Source organism: Pleuronectes platessa, chromosome 6, assembly GCF_947347685.1.
Source record: "Pleuronectes platessa chromosome 6, fPlePla1.1, whole genome shotgun sequence".
NCBI lineage: Eukaryota > Metazoa > Chordata > Actinopteri > Pleuronectiformes > Pleuronectidae > Pleuronectes > Pleuronectes platessa.
In genome coordinates, this window is record NC_070631.1 from 27,496,502 (window position 1) to 27,514,446 (window position 17,945).

Below are 17,945 nucleotides of genomic sequence, written 5' to 3' on the forward strand. Positions count from 1 at the left end.
GTGAGAAATTTTGTGTCAATTGGACAATGTTTCCGCAACTTAATTTTCACACTGATCAATAGGTGGCGCTATGATCCTGAACTAATATTCATATATGGAGCTGTTCTATTCAGGATTGTGATCATAGGTCAGTAGTTTGGAGCCGGTTGGATAATGCAGAGTGGATTAACAAAGTACTTCCTGTTTCCTGGCGAATCAGTGGGTGGCGCTATGACACTGAGGAAATATTGACACATAGAGCTGTTCAGGCTTGGACTCTGACCATGTGACAGAAGTTTTGTAGTGATAGGACAATGCACAGTGGAGTTATGATAACATCGTGTCCTTTGGCGAAGGAAAATCCTTCGCCGCACATCAATGTTTACACGGTTTGAGGAAACGTCACAATTCTGACCATGATCTAATGACTTGACTGATCTGATTTGAGCTGTATATTGTAAATCAGCCAGGAGCAGTTCATCAAAGTATAAAACATGTCACTTCCTGTAGCCACCAGGGGGCGCTGTAATTTCAAGTCATAATTTCTGTGTAGATGTCATCAGGATGGCACCCTTGTCTTACATGTCTAGTTTGGACTCGATTGGACAATGTATGTCCGAGATACAGAACCTCGTGTTTTGATGGCGTTTAATCAAACTCAAGACGCCACGCCACGGTCACACGGTGTGACGAAAGGTCAATCTCTTAATCACTTTTTATCTCCATCTTGTTGTGATGGCACTGATCTTAATTTGAAGTTAATCTGATGAAAGCCCTGGGACAAGTGCATCAAGTAAAAATGTGGAATATGGAAAAAAAATGGCCACTTAATCCAAAATGGCGGCCTCCCTGTTTGGTCAAGCATACCTATCCAAGATATTTTTTTGTTTGTTATGAAACGACACATGTCCCGATAGATTTGTATAAATGTCGGCCATCGTAGTGCCGGGGTTGCCCTATAGGGGGCGCTGGTCAGTTTTTTTGCCACGCCCATTTCTTAAAACCATATGAATATCTTCAGGGGGGGGCTGTTGTTACACACATGTAGTTTGAGAGAGATAGAATCATGAACACTGAAGTTACAGCAATTTCGTGTTTCACGGCGAGTTGATGAACTTTAATGCCAAGCCATTCATATGGCGTTTGACGAAAAGTCACGGTAATCTTATGTCTTCATTGTCAATGTCTTGGGACCCATTTGATACAGTTTGACATGGTTGAGGTCAGTGGATGAGGAGAAATTCATCCAAGTGTAAGACAAGCAAAAAACAAGACATTTCCTGTTGCCACCAGGGGGCGCTGCGGTTTTAAGTCATCATTTATGCATAGATGTCATCAGGCGGGGACTATTGTCTTACATGTCTAGTTTGGACTTGATTGGAACATGTATGTCCGAGATACAGATGCCCGTGTTTTGATGGCGTGTAACCAATTTTTAACGCCATGCCACGGTCACACGGTGTGATAAAAAAAAAATCCCTCAATCATTTTTTATCTCCATCTTGTTGTGATGACACTCATCTGAATTTGAAGTTGATCTGATGAAAGCCCTGGGACAAGTACGTAAAAGTAAAAATGTGGGATATTGCCAAAATGGCCACTAAAAGCAAAATGGCGGACTTCCTGTTGCGTTTTTCATAATGCTCCATGAGACTTTTTTTCATGACTGGTCACGATACACCTATATCCAGATTTTGATGAAAATCCGTTATGTGGAAACCTAGGGGCTGGTTCCAGGGGGCGCTGTAGAGCCATTTTGCCACGCCCAATTCCAATTACTCCAGAATACTAAAATATCCGCAGACCTTGAATTTCCTGCAAAGTTTCATAACTTTTTGAGCATGTCTAGACCCTGAAAAAGCCCCCCAAAGGGAAATAATAATAATAATAATAATAATAATAATAATAATAATAAAAATCCTTACAGATTCAATAGGGCCTCTCACCATTCGGTGCTCGGGCCCTAACTAGGGCTACGTTGTAGCACTTGCGGGCCCGAGCACCCGCACGTTGAAGCCTGTTGCGGTCGGTGGAGAGAGCGATCGATGACCAAGCGCACATCATCGATCGAGCATGCACTTCTCCACGTTAAATGCGTTTTGCGCTCTGCGGCAGTAGGTTTGCCAGTAGGTGGCGCCATCACTATTATTACGCACAGACATATATATCTGTTCATGTAGGCGCTCTGATGTAGCGTGAGCAATTTTGTGTCAATCGGACAATGTTAACACAGCTTAATTTTCACACTGATCAGTAGGTGGCGCTCTGACCCTGAACTAATATTTATATGTGGAGCTGTTCAGATCAGTATTGTGATCATAGGTCAGTAGTTTGGAGCCGGTTGGATAATGCAGAGTGGATTAACAAAGTACTTCCTGTTTCCTGGCGAATCAGTAGGTGGCGCTATGACACTGAGGAAATATTGACACATAGAGCTGTTCAGGCTTGTACTCTTATCATGTGACAGAAGTTTGGTAGTGATAGGACAATGCACAGTGGACTTATGAAAACATCGTGTCCTTTGGCGAAGGATGATCCTTCGCCGCACCTCAACGTTTAAATGGTTTGAGGAAATGTCACAATTCTGACCTTGATTCAATGACTTGACTGAGCTCATTTGAGCTGTATATCTTAAAGCAGCCAAGAGTAGAACATCAAAGTATAAAACATGACACTTCCTGTTACCACCAGGGGGCGCTGTGATTTCAAGTCATTATTTCTGTGTAGATGTCATCAAGCCGGAGTTCTTGTCTTGCATGTCTAGTTTGGACTTGATTGGACCATGTATGTTCGAGATACAGATGCTCGTGTTTTGATGGCGTGTAACCAAACTTTAACGCCACGCAACGGTCACACGGTGTGAACGGAAAAAAATCCCTAAATCACTTTTATCTCAATCTTGTTGTGATGACACTCATCTGAATTTGAAGTTGATCTGATGAAAGCTCTACGAGAAGTAAATCAAAGTAAAAATGTGGAATAGGGCCAAAATGGCCCCTAAATCCAAAATGGCGGGCTTCCTGTTTAGTCTAGCATATCTATCCTAGAGACTTATTTGTTTTTTTTATGAAAAGACACATGCCCAAATCGATTTTTGTAAATGTCGGCCAATCGTAGTGCCGGGGCTGCCCGTTAGGGGGCGCTAGTCAGTTATTTAGCCACGCACATTCCTTAAAACCATATGAAAATCTTCAGGGGGGGGATGTTGTTGCACACATGTAGTTTGAGTGCGATAGAACCATGAACACTGAAGTTAAAGCAATTTCGTGTTTCACGGCGAGGTGATGAACTTTGATGCCACGCCATTCATATGGCGTTTGACGAAAAGTCACAGTTATCTTATGCCTTCATTATCAATGTCTTGAGACCCATTTGGTACAGTTTGACATGGTTGAGGTCAGTGGATGAGGAGGAATACATCCAAGTGTAAGACAAGCAAAAAACAAGACATTTCCTGGTGCCACCAGAGGGCGCTGTGATTTTAAGTCATTATTTCTGTGTAGATGTCATCAGGCCGGGACTCTTCTCTTACATGTCTAGTTTGGACTTGATTGGACCATGTATGTTCGAGATACAGATGCACGTGTTTTGATGGCGTGGAACCAAATTTTGACTTCACGCCACGGTCACACGAAGTGACGGAAAAAAATTCCGTTGATCATTTTTTTTCTCAATCTTGTTGTGATGACACCCGTCTAATTTTTAAGTTGATCTGATGAAAGCTCTACGACAAGTACATTAAAGTAAAAATGTGGAATTTGGCCAAAATGGCCACTAAATCCAAAATGGCGGGCTTCCTGTTTAGTCTAGCATATCTATCCAAGAGACTTATTTGTTTGTTATGAAAAGACACATGCCCAAATCGATTTTTGTACATGTCGGCCAAGCGTAGTGCCGGGGCTGCCCGTTAGGGGGCGCTAGTCAGTTATTTTGCCACGCCCATTCCTTAAAACCATATGAAAATCTTCAAGGGGGGGATGTTGTTGCACACATGTAGTTTGAGTGAGATAGAACCATGAACACTGAAGTTAAAGCAATTTCGTGTTTCACGGCGAGGTGATGAACTTTGATGCCACGCCATTAATATGGCGTTTGACGAAAAGTCACAGTTATCTTATGCCTTCATTATCAATGTCTTGAGACCCATTTGGTACAGTTTGACATGGTTGAGGTCAGTGGATGAGGAGGAATACATCCAAGTGTAAGACAAGCAAAAAACAAGACATTTCCTGGTGCCACCAGGGGGCGCTGTGATTTTAAGTCATTATTTCTGTGTAGATGTCATCAGGCCGGGACTCTTCTCTTACATGTCTAGTTTGGACTTGATTGGACCATGTATGTTTGAGATACAGATGCACGTGTTTTGATGGCATGGAACCAAATTTTGACTTCACGCCACGGTCACACGAAGTGACGGAAAAAAATTCCGTTGATCATTTTTTTTCTCAATCTTGTTGTGATGACACCCGTCTAATTTTTAAGTTGATCTGATGAAAGCTCTACGACAAGTACATTAAAGTAAAAATGTGGAATTTGGCCAAAATGGCCACTAAATCCAAAATGGCGGGCTTCCTGTTGCATTTTTCATAATGCTCCAATAGACTTTTTTCTATGATTAGTCACGTTACACCAGTGTCTAGATTTTGGGGAAAATCGCTTATGTGGAAACCTAGGGGCTGGTTCCAGGGGGCGCTGTTGAGCCATTTTGCCACGCCCAATTCAAATTACTCCAGAAGACTAAATTGTCCGCAGACCTTGAATTTCCTGCAAAGTTTCACAACTTTTTGAGCATGTCTAGACCCTGAAAAAGCTCCCGAAAGGGAAATAATAATAACTAGGGCTACGTTGTAGCACTAACGGGCCCGAGCACAGGCAATTTCAAGTCTGTTGCGGTCGGGGAAGAGAGAGCGATCGATGACCAAGCGCACGTCTCTGCCTTGCGTGCGTTTTAAGCTCTGCAGCAAGAATAAACGCTTCACTTCCTGTAGCCAGCAGGTGGCGCTATGATTTTAAGTCATGGTGTCCTTGTAGATGTCATCAGATCGCGACTCTTGTCTTACATGTCTAGTTTGGAGTTGATTGGACCAAATATGTCCAAGATACAGACGCTCGTGTTTTGATGGCATGTGATCCGACTTTGACTCCACGCCATGGTCAGAGTATGGTGTTTTCCTATTTTGTAGCAGGTAAAAATACCAGTTAAATGTCAACAGTTGTCTTTATTGTCGTTCTGTTATTTAATAAATGCAACAAACTATAGTTTTTATATATATTGTATAACTATATATATATATATGTATATATATAACTTTATAACCTGTGTTATCAAATATGTTGTGCGGCTCCAGACAGATTTAAATTGGGGGAAGAGGGGACGAAATGGCTTTTTCAATAGTTACATTTTGTGTCTTGATCAAACCATGGTGTTACACTGACCTCTGGTGCCTTAATATTGGCACTACAGGTGTAATTCAATATTAAGTCACTAGAGAGCAGTGTTGGACCATTAACTACAGACATGGTGTTTTCATTTTGTTTATCAAATTTATAAGCCTCACCACGGTCACACAGATTGATGAAAAGTTTAAATTTTGATAACTTTAGATCTTCATCTTGTTTTGTACACATGCATCAAATTTTTATGTTGATTTGATGAAGGCCCTACGAGAAGTGAGTCAAACTGTAAGACATAGAAAAACAAGACATTTGCTGTTGCCACCAGGGGACGCTGGGATTTTAAGTCACGATTTCTGTACCGATGTCTTCAGGTCGCGACTCTTGTCTTATGTGTATAGTTTGGACTCGATTGGACAAAATATGTCCAAGATACAGGAGCCTGTGTTTTGATGGCGTTTAATCAAACTTTGAGGCCACACCACGGTCAGACGGTTTTGCTAAAACTTAATCCTTCAATAACTTTAGATCTCCATTTTGTTGTGATGACGATCGTCTAAATTGTAAGTTGATTTGATGAAAGCTGTAGGAGGAGTACTTAAAAGAAAAAATATCGAATATGACCAAAATGGCCACTAAAGTCAAACTGGCGGGCTTCCTGTTGCGTTATTCATAATGCACTGATGGACTTTTTTGTGCATCTAGTCATGATACACAATAGTCTTTGTTTTTTTGATGATCGGTGAATGCTAAATGAGGGGCTTTTCCGTAGGTGGCGCTATTGAGCGGTTTTGACACACCCGTTCCCAAATACTTCAGAATACGTAAACTTGCGCACATTTCTAATTTACTGTACACTTTAGAAACTTTTTGAGCACGTTAAAGCCCTCAAAAAGCCAATTCACTGAGCGAAGAAAAATAATAATAATAATAATCTTTTCAATTTCAATAGGTCCTCTCACCGATTTCGGTGCTCGGGCCCTAATAACTAGGGCTACGTTGTAGCACTAACGGGCCCGAGCACAGGCAATTTCTATTCTGTTGCGGTCGGTGAAGAGAGAACGTTCAATGACCAAGCGCTCGTCTCTGCGTTGCATGCGTTTGTGCACTGCGGCAAGGATTATTGCTTCACTTCCTGTAGCCAGCAGGAGGCTCTATGAACTAGAGGTAAGTAACCTTGAAACCATACAACCAAACCTATTGCTTTAACTATCACCATATACTTACATGCCTCAAGGCTTTTTTAATATAAAATTGTTATAAAAGTTAGTTTATTTAACACGTCTAATGAACACATTGAAGCAAGTTAACTGCAGAGTCCTATGTTTGGCTGTGACTTTGTTTTATTTTAATAAGTTAATATCAATACGCTACATGTGTAAGTTGCATGTGATAATAACTATGTTTCACCATTATTCTGATACAGGCTGATATATCCACCATTACTATTTTCACATCGTTAATTTAGTCTGTCATGGAGTTGTAGAGTCAATTAGACAGTATAGATAAGATTATAATGTCCACACATCAGTGTTGTAAACACTTCTCCAGTTAATTATATAATTATGTTTTCACACTGAGGGAAGTGGAGAGACTTGATGTGGACTGTTATCAACAGCTCTGTGGGAGATCATCACCTTGAATATTACAGATGAGGTAGAAAGACATTTTATCTATGTGTACAATGTTGTATTTCTTTCTCACGTTTTATCAAAAGCGATTTAAAGTATGTGCATTTAACCATTAGTATACAAACCCAGACCCCAGTACATCGGTTCTATCTGAAATATGTGGTGCTTCATACACAACACAAAACATTCATAACAGTGCGCTTCTGCTCCTCATTAATGCAGCTCCTGATGTCCTCAGCAGCAACATGGTGGAGATTTGCAGCTTCATGCTGGTCAACTGGAAGACAACTGATTAAGATTAAAAGATTAAGATTAAGATCCATTTATTCGTCCCAAACACATGCACAGACATGCAAAGGCACACTCATGCAGGTAGGGAAATTTAATCTCTGCTTTTTACCCATCTGGTGCAGGACACACAGAGCAGTGAGCGACCATGTACGGCGCTCACGGAGCAGATGTTGGGGGAGTGAGGTGCCTTGCTCAGGGGCACTAGAGAGGGTAGGGAGACTCTTGGATTTTTGGACAGATCAATCCAGGTTTGTCTTTTGTTGTCTCTCCGTGGAGTCGAACCGGAGACGAACCAGAGACCTTCTCTGCCCATAGTCCAAGTTTCTGCCCTCTACACATCACTCCATACGTTGCTCCCTTATCTACAGATGGCCTGCGAATGTCATGGAGTTTTACAGTGAATTAGACAGTTTAGATATGATTTTAATCTCCACACATCAGTGTTGTAAACAGTTCTCAAATTAATTATATAATTATGTTTTCACACTGAGGGAAGTGGAGAGACTTGATGTGGACTGTTTTCAATAGCTCTGTGGGAGATTATCACCTTGAATATTACAGATGAGGTAGAAAGACATTTTATCTATTTTTACAATGTTGTATTTCTTTCAGTACTTTTATCAAATGCAACTTAAAATATGTGCATTTAACCATTAGGATACAAACCCAGACCACAGTACAACGGTTCTATCTGAAATCTGTTGTGCTTCATACACAACTCAAAACATTCTTTAACAGTGCGTTTCTTCTCTTCATAGATGAGGAACTGCAGCACCTGACGTCGTCAGCAGCAACATGGTGGTCAACACGTGGACGACTGCATCATCATCAGAAGCTACACAACACTTCTAAATTCCTCCCTTAAATAAAGATGGCCTGCAACTGTTTGGTGGTGGCAGTCATTGCTAAGTGGCATGGATAAGAATTCATTTCTATCTTCATTATGGTTGGTTAAAATAATAAAAACTTATAACAACAATGTGTATCTTTTGCTTTCTGATGTGATACACTTTAGATAAGAACCCAGTGTTTAATATTTCTGCTTTGCCATAAGAGACAAAACATGGTCAATTGGTCATCACAGCTGTGTCCTTCAGGCTCGTCCGTCCCTAATAAAATGAGAGGAAACATAAAAATAATCAGATCATAATCATTTCATCTTAGGAAATAGGTAGTGTACATCATTTTCAAATTCTCTATGAACACTGTCTGTTCTAGTAAAGTTACAAGGCTATAATGTATTTATATTTAACAAAATAATTCAGGGAAGTCTGTCTGAGATTAACGATGTAAACACTAGTAGACACGGTTATTTTTCACTGTAACACGTGACAGGACATCAACACTGTGACTCTGAATAAAGAGCCGTAGGATACGTAGTGCTCCTTTGCACAGCTGCTCTTACAATGTGTAGCAAGTGCTAAATCTCCATTAGTATAATAGTAATGAAAATCACCCTTCACATAATTGAACATATATTTTCCATGTGAACCGCTTTAACACAGTTCAATTCCGGAGCAAAATGTAACTTATACAGTATTTATTAGAGTTACATATGAACAAAGTGTGTATTCTTATTTTCGGTGGATATTCAACTATGTATTTGAATATGCTTTTGGATTAAAACGTGCACTACCATGACAATGAATGTTTAGTATGGAGCTATTTCACATTAAAAGTATTGCATTATAATTTAACATATTATGTATTATGTGCAATACTTTGTAAGTAATGAAAACAGGTCTGTACCTGGAGTCAGTGTTCAGTCTGGTTGGATTCAAGTTGTGTCTCACGCTGGACATCCTAGAGGAACATTGAACACAAATACACAGATATGTTAAGTCATACATGTGCCATGTTATCTGCTTAACAGACTTTTACATGGTAATAATAAAATATTAATTCAAAGTTAATGAGATCATAATCATTTCAGCTTAGGAAATAGGTAGTGCATATTAGCCTACAATTCTGTATGACACTGTCTGTTCTAGTAAAGTTACAAGGCTATGATTTACTCATATTTAACAAAAGAATTCAGTGAAGTCTGTCTGAGATTAACGATTTAAATACTGAAGGTGGGAGACACGGTTACTTTTCACTGTAACACGTTACAACACTACTCTGAAGAAAGAGCTTTAGGACACGTAATGCTCCTTTGAACAGCTGCTCTTGCAATGCAGATGTGACTTTAAACACTCAGGTTTCTCAGGTTTCAGTTAGCATCGCTAGCCCGCTAGCGAAACTAACTTACAAGCCGACACACAGTCTCCTGTCTCAGAGTCATCCGCATAAAGTAACGCTTATATCTGCTGGGTGGACCCGCTCATGTCGTTTCATGTCGGTGTTTGTCGGTAATAACCCCAATCGAATCGAAGAACAGTTACTGCACCCATTCGAAGATATTGTTAGCTTGCTTGTTAGCGAGCTAGTTAGCCTCCGGCGCTAGCGAAAATGAAGCCGACACACAGTCTCCTGTCTCAGAGTCATCCTTATAAACGAACGCTTATCTCTGCTTGGTGGACCTGGGTTCATGGCGGTTGTTTCGGTAACAGCTGGCATTCGCATCGAACCCGTTGATATACACTGAGCTGGTATGTAGCTCCCGGATTAGCGTCCCGTAGCTATCACGGCTGATTCAAAGGCACCCTGCGAATCACATCGAAATAAAATACTTAACGTGACTTACCACAGAAACGGAGGTGCAGACATCGTTACCGTGACCGTCAGGAGAAGGAGCAGAACATCAAAGTGTCTAATTTACCGGGTATGTGGGTGTAAGCCATTTCATGAGGCGTTCACTTGTAACTGGTTGAAGCCGAACTCACAACACACAACACAGCTTACACTGTGACGTCACGTGAATTTCAAACATCTATATCGCTTAAGCGAGGGAGTTAAAATAAAATACACCCCCCTCAGAGTTGTCATGAAGGAAGAACTTAGTGATTGAGACTAAAACCAAAGTTTGAGCAATGCTGTAAAAGGTTTAATTCTCCTCTAAAGTTGGCCACCCTGTAAACACAGTCTGTTAATGCATAGATAACACAAAGCATGGTCTGACACTGCCATCTAGTGACTAAATATTGCAGCACATCTGCCAGATATAGATGTTTTCATTCCTCAAACTGGAAGCCACACCACGGTCACACAGTATTATGAAAAGTTGCAATTTCGTTAACTTTAGATCTTCATCTTGTTTTGAACACATGCATCAAATTTTTACGTTGATTTAACGAAGGCCCTACGAGTAGTGAATCAAACTGTAACACATAGAAAAACAAGACATTTGCTGTTGCCACCAGGGGACGCTGTGATTTTAAGTCACGATTTCTGTACCGATGTCTTCAGGTCGCGACTCTTGTCTTATGTGTATAGTTTGGACTCGATTGGACAAGATATGTCCAAGATACAGGAGCCCGTGTTTTGATGGCGTTTAATCAAACTTTGAGGCCACACCACGGTCAGACAGTTTTGCTAAAACTTAATCCTTCAATAACTTTAGATCTCCATTTTGTTGTGATGACGATCGTCTAAATTGTAAGTTGATTTGATGAAAGCTGTAGGAGGAGTACTTAAAACAAAAAATATGGAATATGACCAAAATGGCCACTAAAGTCAAACTGGCGGGCTTCCTGTTGCGTTATTCATAATGCACTGATGGACTTTTTTGTGCATCTAGTCATGATACACAATAGTCTTTGTTTTTTTTGAAGATCGGTGAATGCTAAATGAGGGGCTTTTCCGTAGGTGGCGCTCTTGAGCCATTTTGCCACGCCCTTTTCAAAATACTCCAGAATACGTAAATTTTCGCCGCCTTCGAATTTACTGCAAACTCCTACAACTTTTTGAGCACATTAAAGCCCTCAAAAAGCCAATTCATTTGAGCTAAGAAAAATAATAATAATAATAATAATAATAATCATTTCAATTTCAATAGGGCCTCCCACCGATTTCGGTGCTCGGGCCCTAAAAATCCTTACAGATTCAATAGGGCCTCTCACCATTCGGTGCTCGGGCCCTAACTAGGGCTACGTTGTAGCACTTGCGGGCCCGAGCACCCGCACGTTGAAGCCTGTTGCGGTCGGTGGAGAGAGCGATCGATGACCAAGCGCACATCATCGATCGAGCATGCACTTCTCCACAATAAATGCGTTTTGCGCTCTGCGGCAGTAGGATTGCCAGTAGGTGGCGCCATCACTATTATTACGCACAGACATCTATTTATCTGTTCATGTAGGCGCTCTGATGTAGCGTGAGCAATTTTGTGTCAATCGGACAATGTTAACACAACTTAATATTCACACTGATCAGTAGGTGGCGCTATGACCCTGAACTAATATTTATATGTGGAGCTGTTCAGATTAGTATTGTGATCATAGGTCAGTAGTTTGGAGCCGGTTGGATAATGCAGAGTGGATTAACAAAGTACTTCCTGTTTCCTGGCGAATCAGTAGGTGGCGCTATGACACTGAGGAAATATTGACACATAGAGCTGTTCAGGCTTGTACTCTTATCATGTGACAGAAGTTTGGTAGTGATAGGACAATGCACAGTGGACTTATGAAAACATCGTGTCCTTTGGCGAAGGATGATCCTTCGCCAAACATCAATGTTTACATGGTTTGAGGAAATGTCACAATTCTGACCTTGATTCAATGACTTGACTGAGCTCATTTGAGCTGTATATCTTAAAGCAGCCAGGAGCAGTTCATCAAAGTATAAAACATGTCACTTCCTGTAGCCACCAGGGGGCGCTGTAATTTCAAGTCATAATTTCTGTGTAGATGTCATCAGGATGGCACCCTTGTCTTACATGTCTAGTTTGGACTCGATTGGACAATGTATATCCGAGATACAGAACCTCGTGTTTTGATGGCGTTTAATCAAACTCAAGACGCCACGCCACGGTCACACGGTGTGACGAAAGGTCAATCTCTTAATCACTTTTTATCTCCATCTTGTTGTGATGGCACTGATCTTAATTTGAAGTTAATCTGATGAAAGCCCTGGGACAAGTGCATCAAGTAAAAATGTGGAATATGGAAAAAAAATGGCCACTTAATCCAAAATGGCGGCCTCCCTGTTTGGTCAAGCATACCTATCCAAGATATTTTTTTGTTTGTTATGAAACGACACATGTCCCGATAGATTTGTATAAATGTCGGCCATCGTAGTGCCGGGGTTGCCCTATAGGGGGCGCTGGTCAGTTTTTTTGCCACGCCCATTTCTTAAAACCATATGAATATCTTCAGGGGGGGGCTGTTGTTACACACATGTAGTTTGAGAGAGATAGAATCATGAACACTGAAGTTACAGCAATTTCGTGTTTCACGGCGAGTTGATGAACTTTAATGCAACGCCATTCATATGGCGTTTGACAAAAAGTCACGGTAATCTTATGTCTTCATTGTCAATGTCTTGGGACCCATTTGATACAGTTTGACATGGTTGAGGTCAGTGGATGAGGAGAAATTCATCCAAGTGTAAGACAACCAAAAAACAAGACATTTCCTGTTGCCACCAGGGGGCGCTGCGGTTTTAAGTCATCATTTATGCATAGATGTCATCAGGCGGGGACTGTTGTCTTACATGTCTAGTTTGGACTTGATTGGAACATGTATGTCCGAGATACAGATGCCCGTGTTTTGATGGCGTGTAACCAATTTTTAACGCCATGCCACGGTCACACGGTGTGATAAAAAAAAAATCCCTCAATCATTTTTTATCTCCATCTTGTTGTGATGACACTCATCTGAATTTGAAGTTGATCTGATGAAAGCCCTGGGACAAGTACGTAAAAGTAAAAATGTGGGATATTGCCAAAATGGCCACTAAAAGCAAAATGGCGGACTTCCTGTTGCGTTTTTCATAATGCTCCATGAGACTTTTTTTCATGACTGGTCACGATACACCTATATCCAGATTTTGATGAAAATCCGTTATGTGGAAACCTAGGGGCTGGTTCCAGGGGGCGCTGTAGAGCCATTTTGCCACGCCCAATTCCAATTACTCCAGAATACTAAAATATCCGCAGACCTTGAATTTCCTGCAAAGTTTCATAACTTTTTGAGCATGTCTAGACCCTGAAAAAGCCCCCCAAAGGGAAATAATAATAATAATAATAATAATAATAATAATAATAAAAATCCTTACAGATTCAATAGGGCCTCTCACCATTCGGTGCTCGGGCCCTAACTAGGGCTACGTTGTAGCACTTGCGGGCCCGAGCACCCGCACGTTGAAGCCTGTTGCGGTCGGTGGAGAGAGCGATCGATGACCAAGCGCACATCATCGATCGAGCATGCACTTCTCCACGTTAAATGCGTTTTGCGCTCTGCGGCAGTAGGTTTGCCAGTAGGTGGCGCCATCACTATTATTACGCACAGACATATATATCTGTTCATGTAGGCGCTCTGATGTAGCGTGAGCAATTTTGTGTCAATCGGACAATGTTAACACAGCTTAATTTTCACACTGATCAGTAGGTGGCGCTCTGACCCTGAACTAATATTTATATGTGGAGCTGTTCAGATCAGTATTGTGATCATAGGTCAGTAGTTTGGAGCCGGTTGGATAATGCAGAGTGGATTAACAAAGTACTTCCTGTTTCCTGGCGAATCAGTAGGTGGCGCTATGACACTGAGGAAATATTGACACATAGAGCTGTTCAGGCTTGTACTCTTATCATGTGACAGAAGTTTGGTAGTGATAGGACAATGCACAGTGGACTTATGAAAACATCGTGTCCTTTGGCGAAGGATGATCCTTCGCCGCACCTCAACGTTTAAATGGTTTGAGGAAATGTCACAATTCTGACCTTGATTCAATGACTTGACTGAGCTCATTTGAGCTGTATATCTTAAAGCAGCCAAGAGTAGAACATCAAAGTATAAAACATGACACTTCCTGTTACCACCAGGGGGCGCTGTGATTTCAAGTCATTATTTCTGTGTAGATGTCATCAAGCCGGAGTTCTTGTCTTGCATGTCTAGTTTGGACTTGATTGGACCATGTATGTTCGAGATACAGATGCTCGTGTTTTGATGGCGTGTAACCAAACTTTAACGCCACGCAACGGTCACACGGTGTGAACGGAAAAAAATCCCTAAATCACTTTTATCTCAATCTTGTTGTGATGACACTCATCTGAATTTGAAGTTGATCTGATGAAAGCTCTACGAGAAGTAAATCAAAGTAAAAATGTGGAATAGGGCCAAAATGGCCCCTAAATCCAAAATGGCGGGCTTCCTGTTTAGTCTAGCATATCTATCCTAGAGACTTATTTGTTTTTTTTATGAAAAGACACATGCCCAAATCGATTTTTGTAAATGTCGGCCAATCGTAGTGCCGGGGCTGCCCGTTAGGGGGCGCTAGTCAGTTATTTAGCCACGCCCATTCCTTAAAACCATATGAAAATCTTCAGGGGGGGGATGTTGTTGCACACATGTAGTTTGAGTGCGATAGAACCATGAACACTGAAGTTAAAGCAATTTCGTGTTTCACGGCGAGGTGATGAACTTTGATGCCACGCCATTCATATGGCGTTTGACGAAAAGTCACAGTTATCTTATGCCTTCATTATCAATGTCTTGAGACCCATTTGGTACAGTTTGACATGGTTGAGGTCAGTGGATGAGGAGGAATACATCCAAGTGTAAGACAAGCAAAAAACAAGACATTTCCTGGTGCCACCAGAGGGCGCTGTGATTTTAAGTCATTATTTCTGTGTAGATGTCATCAGGCCGGGACTCTTCTCTTACATGTCTAGTTTGGACTTGATTGGACCATGTATGTTCGAGATACAGATGCACGTGTTTTGATGGCGTGGAACCAAATTTTGACTTCACGCCACGGTCACACGAAGTGACGGAAAAAAATTCCGTTGATCATTTTTTTTCTCAATCTTGTTGTGATGACACCCGTCTAATTTTTAAGTTGATCTGATGAAAGCTCTACGACAAGTACATTAAAGTAAAAATGTGGAATTTGGCCAAAATGGCCACTAAATCCAAAATGGCGGGCTTCCTGTTTAGTCTAGCATATCTATCCAAGAGACTTATTTGTTTGTTATGAAAAGACACATGCCCAAATCGATTTTTGTACATGTCGGCCAAGCGTAGTGCCGGGGCTGCCCGTTAGGGGGCGCTAGTCAGTTATTTTGCCACGCCCATTCCTTAAAACCATATGAAAATCTTCAAGGGGGGGGATGTTGTTGCACACATGTAGTTTGAGTGAGATAGAACCATGAACACTGAAGTTAAAGCAATTTCGTGTTTCACGGCGAGGTGATGAACTTTGATGCCACGCCATTAATATGGCGTTTGACGAAAAGTCACAGTTATCTTATGCCTTCATTATCAATGTCTTGAGACCCATTTGGTACAGTTTGACATGGTTGAGGTCAGTGGATGAGGAGGAATACATCCAAGTGTAAGACAAGCAAAAAACAAGACATTTCCTGGTGCCACCAGGGGGCGCTGTGATTTTAAGTCATTATTTCTGTGTAGATGTCATCAGGCCGGGACTCTTCTCTTACATGTCTAGTTTGGACTTGATTGGACCATGTATGTTTGAGATACAGATGCACGTGTTTTGATGGCGTGGAACCAAATTTTGACTTCACGCCACGGTCACACGAAGTGACGGAAAAAAATTCCGTTGATCATTTTTTTTCTCAATCTTGTTGTGATGACACCCGTCTAATTTTTAAGTTGATCTGATGAAAGCTCTACGACAAGTACATTAAAGTAAAAATGTGGAATTTGGCCAAAATGGCCACTAAATCCAAAATGGCGGGCTTCCTGTTGCATTTTTCATAATGCTCCAATAGACTTTTTTCTATGATTAGTCACGTTACACCAGTGTCTAGATTTTGGGGAAAATCGCTTATGTGGAAACCTAGGGGCTGGTTCCAGGGGGCGCTGTTGAGCCATTTTGCCACGCCCAATTCAAATTACTCCAGAAGACTAAATTGTCCGCAGACCTTGAATTTCCTGCAAAGTTTCACAACTTTTTGAGCATGTCTAGACCCTGAAAAAGCTCCCGAAAGGGAAATAATAATAATAACTAGGGCTACGTTGTAGCACTTGCGGGCCCGAGCACCCGCACGTTGAAGCCTGTTGCGGTCGGTGGAGAGAGCGATCGATGACCAAGCGCACATCATCGATCGAGCATGCACTTCTCCACGTTGCATGCATTTTGCGCCCTGCGGCAGTAGGTTTGCCAGTAGGTGGCGCCATCACTATTATTACGCCCAGACATATATATCTGTTCATGTAGGCGCTCTGATGTAGCGTGAGCAATTTTGTGTCAATTGGACAATGTTAACACAACTTAATTTTCACACTGATCAGTAGGTGGCGCTATGACCCTGAACTAATATTTATATGTGGAGCTGTTCAGATCAGTATTGTGATCATAGGTCAGTAGTTTGGAGCCGGTTGGATAATGCAGAGTAGATTAACAAAGTACTTCCTGTTTCCTGGCGAATCAGTAGGTGGCGCTATGACACTGAGGAAATATTGACACATAGAGCTGTTCAGGCTTGGACTCTGACCATGTGACAGAAGTTTTGTAGTGATAGGACAATGCACAGTGGAGTTATGATAACATCGTGTCCTTTGGCGAAGGAAAATCCTTCGCCGCACATCAATGTTTACACGGTTTGAGGAAACGTCACAATTCTGACCATGATGTAATGACTTGACTGATCTGATTTGAGCTGTATATTGTAAATCAGCCAGGAGCAGTTCATCAAAGTATAAAACATGTCACTTCCTGTAGCCACCAGGGGGCGCTGTAATTTCAAGTCATAATTTCTGTGTAGATGTCATCAGGATGGCACCCTTGTCTTACATGTCTAGTTTGGACTCGATTGGACAATGTATGTCCGAGATACAGAACCTCGTGTTTTGATGGCGTTTAATCAAACTCAAGACGCCACGCCACGGTCACACGGTGTGACGAAAGGTCAATCTCTTAATCACTTTTTATCTCCATCTTGTTGTGATGGCACTGATCTTAATTTGAAGTTAATCTGATGAAAGCCCTGGGACAAGTGCATCAAGTAAAAATGTGGAATATGGAAAAAAAATGGCCACTTAATCCAAAATGGCGGCCTCCCTGTTTGGTCAAGCATACCTATCCAAGATATTTTTTTGTTTGTTATGAAACGACACATGTCCCGATAGATTTGTATAAATGTCGGCCATCGTAGTGCCGGGGTTGCCCTATAGGGGGCGCTGGTCAGTTTTTTTGCCACGCCCATTTCTTAAAACCATATGAAAATCTTCAGGGGGGGGCTGTTGTTACACACATGTAGTTTGAGAGAGATAGAATCATGAACACTGAAGTTACAGCAATTTCGTGTTTCACGGCGAGTTGATGAACTTTAATGCCACGCCATTCATATGGCGTTTGACGAAAAGTCACGGTAATCTTATGTCTTCATTATCAATGTCTTGGGACCCATTTGATACAGTTTGACATGGTTGAGGTCAGTGGATGAGGAGAAATTCATCCAAGTGTAAGACAAGCAAAAAACAAGACATTTCCTGTTGCCACCAGGGGGCGCTGCGGTTTTAAGTCATCATTTATGCATAGATGTCATCAGGCGGGGACTATTGTCTTACATGTCTAGTTTGGACTTGA

General features: G+C 41.5%; 1 long non-coding RNA gene across 1 annotated transcript; it reads right to left on the reverse strand.

Annotated features, from left to right (window-relative positions):
- Window positions 1-6,698: 6,698 nt before the first annotated feature.
- On the reverse strand, window positions 6,699-10,140 carry LOC128441736 (uncharacterized). Its single transcript, XR_008338756.1, has 3 exons — window positions 9,982-10,140; window positions 9,045-9,098; window positions 6,699-8,404 (listed from the first exon to the last, which is right to left on the reverse strand). It is a non-coding gene; the product is annotated as an uncharacterized LOC128441736 (long non-coding RNA).
- Between the last annotated feature and the right edge of the window lie 7,805 nt (window positions 10,141-17,945).